Genomic DNA, 16,181 nt, shown 5'->3' on the forward strand with positions numbered 1-16,181 from the left:
TAAATAGAAATAAATAAGATATAGAAATATATATATATATATATATAGTGGTAGTCTCTCGGTGACTGAGAATGACTATTGTCTTTGTGCAGTTTCATCTACAGTGTACCCTCATGTGGCTTTGGAGTCCAAAGACTGAGGCGCAGAGTTTCTGGCACACGGGGCATGGGACGCCAGTTGTTACGGGAGGTGCAGTTGTGGCTTACATGGGGCATGGGACACCAGTTGTTACGGGAGGTGCAGTTGTGGCTTGGTGTCGGCGTTCACGCACAGCGGCGAGACGTCGACGTTGTTCATCTTCAAAGGTGGTAGCAGCATGGTTAATGTGGGTTCGCCAGCTCTTCTGTCAGAGACAGCGAGTTCTAGTTGCTTTGGTGAAATGCCAGCCCACTTCAATTTGGACTTTAGCTGATCCTTGAATCTTTTCTTTGGTCGGTCTTGTTTCCTGAATCCAGCTGACAGTTCACCGTAGAATACCTGTCTTGGTACTCACTGTGGGTCCATGCGGATGACGTGTCCAGACCATCGTAGCTGGGTTTTGAGGACTTCGATGCTGGTGGAGTTGGCTCTGTCGAGGACTTCCTGATTGGTGATTCGGTCCTGCCATCGGATCCTCATGATTGACCGGAGGGAGCGTTGGTGGAATTGCTCCAGCTGCTTCATGTGCTTCCGGTACAGTGTCCATGTCTCACAACCGTACAGGAGCGAGCTGAGGACCACTGCGTTGTACACTTTGAGCTTCGTCGCAGTGCTTACACCGCTGTGTTGGAGGACTTTGGAGCGCAGCCTCCCGAGTGCCTGGCTGGCCTTTTGGATCCTGGCATTAATCTCATGGTCTAGGGACCCATCCTTGGTAATGGTGCTGCCCAGGTACTTGAAAGTGTTGATGTTAGAAAGCTGTGTGCCGTCGATTGTAATGCACAGCTGGTTAGTTGGCCTCCCTGGTGCAGGTTGGAAGAGCACCTCTGTTTTGCTGAGGCTGATAGTCAGGCCAAACAGTTTTGTTGCGGTGGAGAACCTGTCCACAATGGTTTGGAGATGATTTTCTTGGTGGGCCATGAGAGGACAGTCATCTGCGAAGAGAGCTTCCAGGATGAGTCTCTCTGTTGTCTTTGTTTTTGCAGTCAGGTGGCGAAGGTCAAATAGTGAGCCATCCAGTCGGTATTTGATGTAGACGCCCAGGTCTAGATCCATCACCGCATATCGTAATACTTGGGTGAAGTATAGGTTGAATAGTACTGGAGCGAAGACACAGCCTTGTTTCATGCCATTGGAGATGTTGAAGCAATCAGAAGTCTCTCCACCAGATAGGACTTCCCCTGTCATATCGACATGAAAGAGCTGGATCAGTTTGACGAATTTTGCTGGGCAACCGAGCTTGCTGAGGATCACCCACAATGCATCCCTGTTCACTGTGTCGAATGCCTTTGTCAGGTCTATGAAGACAATGTAGAGACTCAGGTTCTGCTCAAGGCATTTTTCCTGCATTTGCCTCACCATGAAGACCATGTCGATGGTGCTGCGATTTGGTCGGAAGCCACATTGTGATTCAGGCAGGTTCTTCTCTGAAATAGATGACAGGAGTCTGTTGAGTATAACATGGGTGAGGATCTTTCCAGCAGTGGAGAGTAGTGAGATGCCTCTGTAGTTGTCCCAGGCTGCCCGTGCACCTTTGTTCTTGTATAGGGCTACGATGGAGGCATCTCTGAGTTCTGGGGGCATGTCTTCCTTTTCCCATATGCTGGTCAGCACTATGTGGAATGCCTGGAGCGCCTGGAGTACAATAAGGCCTTGTACACCTTGGTTGGGATCCCGTCTTTACCGGGTGCCTTGCCTGCACTCATTTGTTTAATGGCTTTTTGGACTTCCTCTATTGAAGGAGGGACGTCAAGTTGTTCAATGGTGCGGTTTTGGGGGATCTGGTCAAGGGCGCTTTGGTTGACTGAAGAGGGTCGGTTGAGAAGCTGACTGAAGTGGTCTTTCCACCTGTTGCTGATGCCTTTTTTATCTTTTATGAGAGTGTCACTATCAGATAGCAAGGGAGTGGTGGATATATATATATATAAATACATCCACCCATCCATATATATATGTATACATATATATATAATATATATATATATATATATATATATTATATATATATAGGGGGTGCCAAATGGTGCCTTTTCTAATGGGGAGGGGAGGAAGGCAGTTAACTGAGTATTTTAATGTAATACACAAAGAGATTTTTAAAAAAACAGATGTAATGATACACAAAAAAATCAAATGGATCAATAATGCTCAGACAAAAGCATGAAGTTAGACTAAGGTTACTCCATTAACATGTGTATTTAATTTAATTGTCATTTCTGCATTGTTTCCGTTTCATTGTCCCACCCCCCTCCCCTAAAGCAAGAAAAACAAAACCTATTACAAATTAGTTCACTATCTGGCACATAGTAAGGGCTTACTACATTTTGATTGGTTGATTGAAATGCATATGGTTAAAACCAAATTCTAACTTTGGTGATTTAGAAAAATATGTCTCTATCCGAATCATGAGTCCATCACTTCTCTCTTTCTGGAGGTGGGTAGCATGTTTCATTATGAGTCCTCTAGAATTGCAGTTGGTCATAGTCCATATATTTTGGGTAGGCACTGCAGATGGACAAAGAGAGGGGTTGAAAAATCAGCAGAATGGCCTACATTGGATTTGGGAAGTTGTATAACATTTTCAATGACCCTACACTGCTCCCTAACACAAAAAAATAATTTTATGAGCTCCAATATTCTTTTGCTTATTCTATAGGGTCATGACTTGGAAAAATAAAAATGTGGAGTGCCCCAAGGGGCCGAGGGGGGGGACCCTGAAAACATTAATGAGTTTATTATGAAGAAGGTCATGTATAAAGAGTTGTGCTAAAGATGTCATCTAGGAGGTATATGATTAGAAAGGGAAGTGATCTGGCCATCATGGAGGACAATGGGCTGGACAGCCCAGCTATACTGACTGGTACCCAAGGGATGTTAAATGACCTCCATTGGTTGGGAAGATCTTTGAGGACTTTGGGGAAGACATGGACAAGGACTGCAAAAGCTGAGAAGGTGAGGATGAACTATGATATGTCCTTTGAGAGTTTGATAAAGGTCATTGATGGACTAAGGAGTTAGAAGAAACTAGAAGTCATCTGGACATTAACCTACTTTATGAAAGAATCATCATGACCTCACTGAAGTGCACTTTTACCATGTTGGGACCATTTCTTGGCAAAGTTGCAAAGGGGATGAATTTATATCTCTGGTGATTTGGCTCTTGACTTCTCCTTTTTGTGACTTTTTACCTTTAACTTCTCCACTTGTCTAGGTGTTCCTCTATCTTCATTCTCATTCTTCTTCCTCCCTATCAAGACATTCTCTGAAGAAAGGATTTATTTTATAAATATATTCCCACTGAAGTATAAAGTAGTGATAAGATTTTATATAAGGTGCCTCCCAGAAGAAATAGTTATATCTTAATAGAAGATAGCCTAAACCAAAAGGAATGAGTCCTTCATGATGGAATTTCATGCATCATTAAGTAGATATGTGAGAGGACTGGGGGGTTTAGAGGTGTCCTGAATTGTGCCAGATCAGGTTGGCCCTGATCCTAAACTTACTTTTGCTCCCCTCATTGCTTTTCTTCAGAAAAAAAAAGATTCCTTATTCCTCTTATAGCAGGGTTGGATGTTGATCACGGATAAGCACTTGAGGGTAACTCCTTATGACATGTCCTGGATCTGAAACCCCTCCCAGGTGCTGCCTGAATTCACTGCCCCTGAGCACTCTTGTTCTGGCAGAGCATCCTTAGAGAATCGATCTCTTAATGAAATTAAGGCCTGGCCTTGGCTGACCACATGGGCTCTAACCCTGCTAAGACTTGCTTTAAAGATCAATGGACTGGGGAAATAGGAGAATCACAGAATGTCAGTTCTAAAAGGACCCTTTGAAACTATCATGAATACTTTGGGGAGTGTGATGAAGCCTATGGAGCCTTTCTCAGAATATTTTTAAATACATAAAAATATTTAGGAATATAGAGGAAACTAATTATATCAAAATATAGTCATCAAAATGTTTTAGAAAAACTAAGTTAATAGTTTTCATGTTAAGAACCCCTGCTCCAGAATTCCATGTGAACTGGAATGACCTCCAGGAATTGATGCAGAGCAAAAGGAGCAGAACCAGGAGAACATTGCACACAGAGACTGACACATCATGGCACAATCGAATGTAATGGACTTCTCTACTAGCAGCAATGCAATGATCCAGGACAATTCTTAGGAACTTAGAAGAAAGAACAGAGAAAGAACTGTGGGAGCAGAAACACATAAGATAAACATTTCCTTGATCACAAAGGTCGATGGGGATATGATTGGGGATGTTGACTCTAAATGATCACTCTAGTGTAAATATTAATAATATGAAAATAAGTCTTGATTGATGATGCATGTGAAACCAATTGAATTGCTCATTGGCTATGGGGTGGAGGAGGGAGGAAGGAGAGGAAGCAGTATGAATCATGTAACCATGGTAAAATATTCTAAATTAATTAATTAAATTTAAAAAAAGAACCCTGGCTCCAGTCAAATCCCCTAAGTTTATATCAAACTTCTAACTCTTAGCCTCTGCTGAGGGGAAGCATAGGGAAGGGAAAAGAAACTACTCCACTCTCCTCTACTAGTTTTCTAGGTGACCTTGGACAAGTCACTTCACTCACATGCCATGTTTTATTTCTCCTTCTGATTCAGTTACCAGAGCGCAGTATGGGTCTGGAATGGAATGGAAAAGAGAGAAGAAAAGAATAAAATAGAGAATAGAAAGGAAGGAATGGAGGGATGGGGAGAAACAGAGGGAGGAGAGAGACAGAGAAAGACAGACAGATGGGAACAGGAGAGACAGACACAGAGAAAGACAGAGATGAGAGAGAAAGAGAGAGAGAGAGAGAGAGAGAGAGAGAGAGAGAGAGAGAGAGAGAGAGAGAGAGAGAGGGAGAGAGAGAGAGGGAGAGAGAGAGAGGTGGGAGGGAAGGGAGGAGTGAAGAAGACAGAGATAGAGGGGGAGAGATAAAGAGAGACAGAGAGAGGGGAGGGGAGAAAGAGGAAAGGAGAGGGAAAGAGAGAGAGGAGACAAAGAAGAGAGAAGGGGGAGAGGAGAGGTGGGAGGGAAGGAAGAAAGGGGAGGGGGGGAAGGGATAAAGAGGAAAGGGGAGGGAGAGAGAGAGGAGACAGAGAAGAGAGAAGGGGGGAGAGGAGAGGTGGGAGGGAAGGAGAGAGAGAGAGAGAGAGAGAGAGAGAGAGAGAGAGAGAGAGAGAGAGAGAGAGAGAGAGAGAGAGAGAGAGAGAGAGAGAGAGAGAGAGAGAGAGAGAGAGAGAACAACACTCTCCAGTGGTCAGAGCTTCCCTTCTAGCACACTCTCAGGCCACAGACTCTTGACTACTATAAAATTCAGAAGAGGAAAATCTCTCCCTCTTCACAGAATCACAGTATTTGAGACTGGGAGGAAGCATAAGCTCCAAGCTGATCTTGCAACAGTTTTGCAGCAAGATTCCTAAGAAGCTATCTCCTCTCTCCTCCTTCCCTAAGTCTCCTGGGGCTATGTGGCTGGGAACTTCCTGCCTCCCTGCAAACAACAGGTTCTGGGACCTCCCAGCAAGGAGACAGCAAGCACAGGAGTACCACGGGATCCATCGCCCAACTGGGATATTTTTATCAAGGGGACTCACGAGGTTGCACGGGTGTGAATGAGCAAATGCTATATTAAAAGTTCCCCCTCACCCCAAAGCTCCCAAGCTTTAGTCTTCATACAAGGAGAGATGGAAAAGGCCTGGGGAGTCAGTGATCCAACCCTACCTGAGGCCAGCCTGCTCAGTGCTGGTGATGGAGCATCACTTGGACCCAACCCCATGGAGTTTATACAGGATTCCAATCATCCAGGGGCAGCCAAGTCCCTTGTCATCTCCCTATCATCCTGTTTGTCCTCTGCCTTCTCAGAAGGGGGGAAAGAAAAGGAAACCCAAACCTGAATAATTTATTGAAAAGAAAGCTAGGCAAAGTCTGAGGACACCCAGAGAATCCTGTCCTAACTTGGCCACTGAGTCACCACCATGAGACCTTAGGCCAGTCCCTAAAATCTCAGTCGTGGTTTTTTTCCAACTGAAAAATGAAGAGAGTTCGATGACTAGCTAATACTAACTCATAAATTGTTAAAAATCCTTTACAAAGGACTTTTGTTATAGTATCACAGGAGGAGAATTATACTATAATTCTCATTTTATAGATGAGGAAACTGATGCTCAAAGAAGAGGATTTTGCTGAAGGATGATGGTTTCACACTGTGAGGTACAAAGAACACTGAAATGAGAGTCAAAGTCCTGGGTTTGAATCCTGACTTGGCCACTTACTATTTGTGTGCTCTTGGATAAATCACTTCATGTCCCGGGCCTCAGTTTCCTCATCTGTAAAAGGAGGGGAACAGGCTAGATGCCCTCTAAGATCCCATTTAGCTCCAACTCCTTAGTCCTGGGACCATAGAGGGGAGTCCTAGATAAACTTAAATGGATTTAGTGGCTTCTGAGGTCCCTTCCATTGCTAATGCTCCAATTTTCTGATCTCCCTGGAGAAAGGCACCCAGGCACCAGAAAGTCTGATAGGCTCAGTTGGAGCCCCTCCCCCAAGAATTCTTTTTTTAAAAAATTCATTCTTTATTCAGCCCCTCCCTCCCCTTCCCATACCAAAGAAGTCACCACCTGCAAAATATATAGATCGTCTTTTGTGTTTCTACTTCTCAGTTAATTCTCTGGAGGTCACCCAGGAATTCTTAACCTTTTCTGTTTAATGGATCTCTTCAGCAGCTTGGTGAAACTGATTGACTCCCACTCAGAAAAACATTTTTTTAAAATTTTGTTTTTAAATAACCCTTACCTTAACCCTTAAATAAGCCTTAGAGTCACTACTGGGTGTTGGTTCCAAGGCAGAAGAGCGATCAGGGCTAGGCAATGAAGGTTAAGTGACTTGCCCAGGGTCACACAGCCAGTAAGTATCTGAGACCAGATTTGAACCTAGGACCTGTCTCTAGGTCTGGCTCTCAATCCACTGAGCTACCCAGCTGCCCCCTCCCCAGAATAACATTGTTAAATGTACAAGAAAAAAAATAGGGTTGTGTGTGGAAACCAGTGAGAAGAACACCAAATATATGAAAATACACTTACCAAAATATTTTTTAAAAAAGAACTTCATTTCAATATTGGGAGGCAGACTTCATAGTTCTGTCTCCTATTATCCTTAAAATAACAACTCACTTTATCTTATGCATTAAGGTTTGTCAAGCATTTTATGGACATTATCTCATTTTATACTCAAGACAATTTTGGGAGGCAAATGCTATTATTATCCCCATTTTACAGATGGGGAAACTGAAGTTAATTGCCTTGCTTAGGGTGTGAAGCTGAATCTGCATTGATGTCTTCCTGACTCTGCATCCAGCTTTCCATGGACTAGTACCTCCCCTTTCTGACTCTCTTGCTTTCTTTCTCCCCACTCGGTCCTGGGGGTCTGTCTCTATCTGCTGCTACTTCTACTTTGCTGTTGCTCTGTTGGTGATATGAAGGGACTATTTGTGGTTTGTAGCTTTGTGTAGCCTGTTGTCCTTTCCAGCAAAGCAGAAGGGATCTCCATGCCTTTGTATAGCCCAATAGGAGGACAGGAGGGGCTAGAGGCTCTATTCATCTAAGCTAAGGGGGCTGTGCAGAGCAAGACTGTCACTCAGCAGAGGAAGAAGCCCTGTTTGGCACCCATTGAGGTGGCTATTGCAGAATCACATTCCCTAGAGGTCAGTCATCCATCTCCTGAGGAAGAATTTTTCCTTTGTCCCAGTTGAAGAAGGCTCCTGAAGACAGGATCAATGGCTAGGGCTGATATGGTACTGGACCATCGTTGGAGGGCAATTCTCCCAAGATGCTTAGAATTCTGACCAATAGCTCACCAGTATTGGTGGTTGGGCTCCAGATGTAGTCGCTTTTCTCACTGTTAGTTGACTGACCCCAGAAACACCAGCCCAAAGAAGAAACCTCTTGTAAGGTAATAGAAGAGTTCATTTTATAGTGGACAAGGAGTCAGGCAACCTAGCTTCTACACCTCCCACCCCCTTCCATTTCTGTCCCTTAAATGCCTATTTGAGCAAAATGGCTTAGTTGGACTAGATGATCTTATACAGTGATGTGCTGATAAATGTTTAATGACTGGCTTTCCAGAGGAAAAATGTATTCAAGTCATACTTTTAAGTTTAATCTGCATTATTAACATTTTCCCATCACTTTCTAAAGTTTAGTTCCCATCAACTAAATAAAATATTGAGCCCTGATTTGTAGCATTTGTTGATTTCTGAGATGTAAATGCTCATATTGGAAATTTAACCACCAGCTCTTCAGATAAGAAGTAGTTCTAGCACACCCTTGCCTGGATTTTTGCTTGATCTGACAGTCACAACTAGTTACTATCACCTGAGATGTGTTCACAGAACCCCTGGGAAGAATTACTGGGCAACAGAAAGTGCCCTGGATTTAATCAGAGACAGAAGACTTGGGTTAAAATCTTAGCACTGCTTTAGGGGATAAGATGACCTCTATGTGATCCCTTCAGGCTCTAAATGCTATGATTTTATTAATTGAAGATGTTGGCCCCATTTAATAATATTCCATCAGATTGTAGACTTGAAAAATGTAGACTCTGTGCTATTCTTGCAAGTAATTTTTTATGTCAGTCATATGTGTAGAATTCCCTTTGAAATTTCTCTACCCTGCTAAATCTGTCCCTTACACTGCAAAGCAAATGGCAACCACACTTTCTCTCCTCATCCCACTATTGCTCCCTGTACCCCTGGTGAAGTACATAAAGGGAGAAAAATATAGATGACCTAGAATAGGGAAATGGAAAGTCATTTTGAGGAGGAGGGAAAGTTCCATGACCCTAGCAGAGAGACAGAACTGTCAAAAGCTACCATATATCCTTGAATCTACTTATCCAGCTCTAACCTCTCTACTGACCTCCAGGCTCAATCTCCAATTGTTTATTGGATATCTTTACTTGGATGTCTCTTTCACATCTTCAACTCAACATGTCCCAAATTGAATTAATTTCCCAAACCCTATTCCCTTTTCTTTACTTCCCTGTTACTGTCACAAGAACCATTATCCTCCCAGTCACTCAAGCTCAGAACCTAGATATTATCCTTGAACCTTCTCTCTAAACCCCCTCCTCCTCCCTCTGACCTATATCTAATGTATTGCCAGTGTTTGTTGATTTTACCTTCATGACATCTCTTGAATATACCCCCTTCTTTCCTCTGATGCTTCTTCCATCCTAGTGTAGATTTTCATTATCTCCCACTTGTACCATTATAGTCGGCTGCTGGAGGGTCTTCCTGACTCAAATCTTTCTCCACTCTAGTTCACTCTCCACTCAGCTATCAAAGTGACCTTCCTAAAGGTCCTGATCATGTCACGTCCCCTAACTCTCACTTAATGAACTCCGCTGCTTTCCTATTATCTCTAGGATCAAATATAAAATCATCTGATATTTGGAGCCCTTCATAACCAACTCCTCCTTTCCATTTTTTTACTCTTTCTCTCCATCCCACCCCATATTCTGTGATCCATTGATACTGACCTCTTTGACATTCCTTCATAAGCAAAATATTTTATGTTTTCTTATTACATGTAAAAACAATTTTTAACATTCATTTTCTAAAATTTGGGGTTCCAAACTCTTTCCTGTTCTTCTTCCCTCCATCATTGAGAAAGCAAAGTTTGATATAGGTTATACATGTGCAGTCAGACAAAACATATTTCCATATTAATCATGTTGTGAAAGAAAACACAGAACAAAAAACAGAAAAATGAAGTTAAAAATAGTACACTTCAATCTGCATTCAGGCTCCATCAGTTCTTTCTCTGGGAGTGGATAGCATTTTTTTTTTATTATAAGTCCTTCAGAATTGTCTTGGGTCTTTATATTGCTGAGAATAGCTAAATCATTCATAGCTGATTATCCTTACAATATTGCTATACTTGTGTATGGATGTTCTCTTGCTTCTGCTCACTTCATTTTGCATCAGTTCAGATAATTCCTTTCACGTTTTTTCTAAAAGCAACCAGCTTATCATTTCTTATAGCACAACAGTTTAACATCACAACCATATACCATAACTTGTTCAGCCATTTCCCAAATGATGGACATCCCCTCCATTTTCAATTCTTTGCCACCACAAAAAGAGCTGCTATAAATATTATTGTACATATAGATCCTTGTCCTTTTTTTCTCCCCACTCTTTGGGATATGAATCAAATCAAAGTATTTCTGAGTCAACAGGTATGCAGTTTAAGAACCTTGAGGGGCACAGGTCCAAATTGCTCTCCAGAATAGTGGAATCAATTCACAAACTCACCAATAGTGCATCAGTGTCTCACTTTTCCCACATTTTCTCCAACTTCTATAATTTTCCTTTTCTGCCATATAGGGCAATCTGATATGTATGAGGTGGTACTTCAGAGTTGTTTTAATTTGAATTTCTCTAATCAAGAGTATTAGAGTATTTTTCAAATGACTCCATATACATACATACAAATATACATATAAAGCTCTAATTTCTTCATCTGAAAATGTCTTCATCTGACATATCTTTTGACCATTTATCACCTGGGGGTGACTTGTATTTTTTATACACTTTGAATCAGCTTTCTTTATGTTTGAGAGATAAGACTTTTATCAGAGAAAGTTGCTATAAATTCCCACCCTCACCCCCCAGTTTTCTGATTTTCTTCTAATCTTGTCCTTATCTTGGTACATGGAGTTAGATTTTTGTCTTTATGTGGTTTCTGCCAAACTGTTTTCTAGTTTTCCCAGCAGTTTTTTTTTCAAATAGTGAGTTTTTGTTCCAAAAGCTGGGGTCTTTGAATTTGTCAAACACTAGATTATTATGGTTATTACCTACTATGCATTAGGTGTCCAATCTATTCCACTTGCTCACCACTCTGTTTCTTAGCCAGTACCAGATTGTTTTGATGATTATCATTTTGTAATATAGTTTGAGATCCAGTACTAGGCTACTTTCCATTAAATTTTTTTTCATTAATTCCCTTGATTTTCTTAAACTTTTGTTCTTCCAGATGACTTTGTTATTTTTTTTTCTAGATCTCTATACTAATTTTTGGTAATTTGATTGGCATGGAGCAGAATAACAAATTAAGCTAGAATTGTCATTTTTCTTTTATTGGTTCAGTCTATCCACGAGAAACTAGTTGTTCAGATCTGACTTTATGTAAGAAGTGTTTTGTAATTGTGTTCATATAGTTCCTAAGTTTGTCTTTCCAGGTCTTTCCTGGGTATTTTACATTTTTTAAACCCTTATCTCCATCTTAGAATCAATAGTGGGTATTGGTTGTAAGGTAGAAGAGTAGTAAGGGCTAGGCAATGGGGGCTAAGTGACTTGCCCAACGTCACACAGCTAGGAAGTATCTGAGGTCAGATTTGAACCCAGGACCTCTTGCTTCTAGGCCTGGCTCTTAATCCAGTGAACTGCCTAGCTGTGTCTTTGTGTATACATGTTTAGCATTAATTTTACTTCATTGACTGTGGTACATTTTAGAAAGATGTAGTTTCCTCCATCACTTATCTATTTTAATTAGATCTACTTTTGCTTTTTTTCTGAGATTATAATTGCTACCCCAGCCCTTTTTTTAAAATTTCAGCTTCAGCCCCTTACCTTTACTCTGTATATATCTCTTTACTTCAAGTGTGTTTCTTATAAACAATATATTGTAGGATCTGGTTTTCAGTTCATTCTGCTATTCACTTCTGTTTTATGGGTGAGTTTATCCCATTAACTGTCACAATTATGATTATTGTGTATTTCCCTCCATCCTATTTTTCCTGTTTATCCTTTTCTCTCTCTTTTAATCCTGTCCTTCCCCAGAAGTGTTTTGATTCTGACCAACACCTCCCCAAATTGGCCCTTTTTCCTATCATTCCCCCTCTCTTTCATCTCCCTCCTCTTCTACTTCCCTGTAGAGTAATATAGATATTTATACTCCACTAAGCATGATTGTTATTCCCCCCCTTGATCCAATTCCAATGAAAGTAAGGTTCAAACATTTCCCACCACCACCACCATTTTCCTTTCTACTGAAAAAGCTATTGCACCTCTTTTGTGTGAGATGATTTGTCCCATTATGCTTCTCTCTTCCCCCTTCTTCCAGTTCATCCCTCTTTTACCCCATAATTTCATTTTGTTTGGGTGTTTGGGGGTATCATCCCATCATAGTCAACGCATACCTATGCCCTCTGCCTGTGAAGACTACTCCTAATCGCCTTAATAATGATAATGTTCTTAGGAGTTGTAAGTGTCATCACCCCATGTAGAAATGTAAACAGTTTAACCTGATTGAATTCCCTTGTGATTTCTCTTTCTTGATTACCATTTTATTCTTCTCTTGAGTCTTTTATTTGAAAATTGAATTTTCTATTCAGCTCTGGTCTTTTCATCAGGAATGCTTGAAAGTTCTATTTTTTTCCATTTTTCCATTAAATTTATATTTTCCCTGTTTTCCCTAAAGGATTATACTGTTTCACTGAATAAGTTGATTTTTATTATAATTCTAGACCCTTTGCTATCAAAAATATCATATTCCAAGATTTCTGACCCCTTAATATAGCAACTACTATATGATCTCTATCTCTATCTATAATTTTTACATATTATAGCATTTATATGTTATTCTAATTATGGTTTCATGATACTTAAATTGTTTCTTTTTGGATGCTAAGAGTATTTTTTTTGATCCGGGAATTCTGGAATTTGGCTGTAAATTCCTTCAATTTCTATTTTATAGAATTTAGGATATCAAAGCAGTTTTCTTATAATTTCTTGAAAAATGATATCTATGCTCTTTTTTGATCATGACTTCAGGGAGTCTAACAATTCTTAAATTAGTTCTCCTTGATCTATTTTCCAGGTCAGTTATTTTTCCAGCAAGGCATTTCATGTTTTCTTCCATTTTTTTACTGTTTTGATTTTGTTTTATTGCTTCTTGATGTCTCACAGGGTCATTAGCTTCTACTTACCCAATTCTAATTTTTAATGAATGATTTTGAATGAGTTTTAACCTCCTTTTTCATTTAGCTAGTTCTATTTTATTTTTTCTTATATTTATTTTTCATATATTTTCCATCTTAGAATCAGTACTATGTATTGATTATGTATTAGTTCCAAGGAACAAAATTGGTAAGGGCTAGGCAATGTGGGTTAAGTGACTTGCCCACATTCACCCTGTTAGGAAGTATCTGAGGACAGATTTGAACTGAGGACTTTCCATCTACACCTGACTCTCTATCTACTAAGCCACCTAGCTGCCCTCCCTTCTACTTTTTAAGGAGTTCTTTTCTTCGGTGTTTTTTAGTACCTCTTTTCTCATTTTGTGCTTCCCTTACCAAGCTTGCTATTGACTCTCTTTTCATGATTCTCTTACATCACTCTAATTTCTATTTCCAATTGTTCTTCTACCTCTCTTATTTTATTTTTAAGATTTTTTTGAGTTTTTCCAGGAATTATTTTTGGGTCTGACACACATTCTCACTTTTCTTTGAGACTTTGCAAATAGTAATTTTGATATTGTCCTCCTCTGAGTTTGTTCTGAGCTTCCTTGTTACCACAGTAACGTTTATGGTCACATTCTTTTGTTATTGTTTGCTCATTTTTCAAACTTTTTCTAGACTTTTAACTTAATGTTATAGTTGGACTATGCTCCTGAAGTGAAGAAGGCACTGTCCCAAGCTTTAGGTTTTTTGTGCTGCTGTTTTCAATACCAGTTCTTTTGGGGAGGGAGGGAAGTCTGTATATTTTCAGTTCTTCCAAAGTGCCATGATCTAAGGAGAGGCATAGTCACTGTTCTCCTGGCCTGTGCTCTGGTCTGTAAGTGACCACAAACACTCTTTTCTGCCCTGAAACAGTGATCAGTGTCCCTGCTCCCTTGTGTCAACATATTTTAGCAGGCTAGTGCATCTCCTTACCCTGGGACTGTGACCTGGACTCCACATGGCCAATGCAACATAGTTTTGCACCAAGTGCCAACAAAGGGTTCCCTTTCACCTCCTTCTGACCAGTTGTCCAGTCCCCTTAACCATCTTTAGGCTGAGAACTTCAGATATCGCTACCATCTGTTCAGTCACCCCCAAGACCAATGCTGGTTTGCCAAGGCATTGCTTGTGCTATATTGTATTCTCCTCTTACTATAGTGAGACAGATCTTCTAAGTTGTCATAGACTGAAAACTGTTTTACCCTATGTCTGCCGCTCCAGAATTTGTATTGAGGAATTATTTTAAAGTTTTATGGAGGGGATTTTGGAAGAGCTCAGGTGAGTCCCTGCCTTTACTCTACTATCAAGATACTTCATGCCCTTCCTCAGGCCATTTTTACTCTATCTTTCATGACTGTAATGCTTTTCCTCTTCATCTGTTTCCTGTCCTCCCTGGTTTCCTTCAGCTCTCAACTAAAGCCATATTCTTTAGGAAACCTTCCCCAATCCTTCTTAATTCTAATCCCTTCCAGCTATTGATTATTTACGATTTACCAAGTATATATTTTGTAAGGTTATTTGCAAGTTGTCTCCCCTATTATATTGTGGGCAGGGATGGTCTTTTGTTTGATTTTGTATCCTCGGTGCTTAGTACAATGTCTGACAAACAGTAAGTACTTAATAAATATTTATTGACTAGTAAACACAATCTGATCAAATCCCCTTCATTTTACAGATGAGAAAAATGAGGTCGATTGAGAGTGCTTACTTACGTATGTGACCTAGACTTACCACTATGTCCCTCAGTTTTATAGCGGTAGGAACAGAGTCTGTCTTCTGAGGTTCCTTCATGTTCTAAATTTGTGATCTTGTGATTCACCCAAGGATTTTATAATGTAACAATGGGAAAAGAGCTTGAAGTCATTTAGTACAGGGGTTATTAACTTAGGACTCGGTGTATCTTGTTTTTTTTTTAATGATATTTTGATAACTATTTCAATATGATTGGTTTCCTTTGTAATCAGATATACTTTATGCATTTAAAAACATCATTCTAAAGAGGGGTTCAAAGTTTAACCAGACTGTCAAAAGGTTAAGAAAAAAGGTTTAGAATTTTTTATCTAATCTATCCCCAATAAGTTATAGATATGGAAATGAAAGGCTACGGTCAGGAAGTGACTTGTCCAAGGCTATGAGAAGTTACTGGAAGAGCTGAGTCTCAAATCCTGGTCAATAGTGGCACCACTGGTATTGGGAAAGTGTTGAATTTGGAGTAGAGGACTTGAGTTCAAATCTTGCCTGTGCTCCTTACTACCTGTGTGACCTTAAGAAGGTGACAACCATTCTGAGATAGTTTCCTCATCCATAAAATGAATGGCTTGGACTAGATCATTCAGTCAGTCAATAAACATTTATTGACCACATACTATGTTCCAGGCACTATATTGAGCTCTGAAGATACAAAGAAGAGCAAAAACTAAAAGTAGTCCTTGCTCTCAAGAATTTTCCTGTCTAATGGGAAGAATAACATGCAAATGGTGTACCAACAAGATATGTGTAGAATGCTGTTGTTGTTTAGTCTTGTCCAATTCTTTGTGAGCTCACTTGGGGCTTTCTTGGCAAAGATACTGGAGTGGTTTGCTATTCCTTCTTTAGTTCTTTTAGCAGATGAGGAAAGCAAAGCAGACAGAATTAAGTGACTTGCCTAGGGTCACACACCTATTAAGTGGACCTCAAGTTAAGAAACTCTGCCTTAAATCTATGACCCTATTGTCTTTCCACCATATTGTCCCTCCAGCTAAGGTTCCCACTATACCTACATAGATAATTTTTTCTTTGATATTGAATCCACAGACATGTAAATTTTTTTTCCCTCCTTTGCTCAGAAGGTCTCCCATTTGCTGTCAACCATCTTGGACCTTTTCTTGGAATTTTTACTCTGGCTGTCTAGGGGAGTCCAGTTTGTAATTAAACTCCATAAAAGATTGACTGCTGACTTGAGTTTTCATTTAGGAATTACATAGCTGAATTCCTTGGCGACCTTAAATTAATACATATCAGTCTTTTAAAGTGATTTCCTTGTCACATCTATT

This window comes from Monodelphis domestica, chromosome 2 (genome assembly GCF_027887165.1).
Source record: "Monodelphis domestica isolate mMonDom1 chromosome 2, mMonDom1.pri, whole genome shotgun sequence".
Classification (NCBI taxonomy): Eukaryota; Metazoa; Chordata; class Mammalia; order Didelphimorphia; family Didelphidae; genus Monodelphis; species Monodelphis domestica.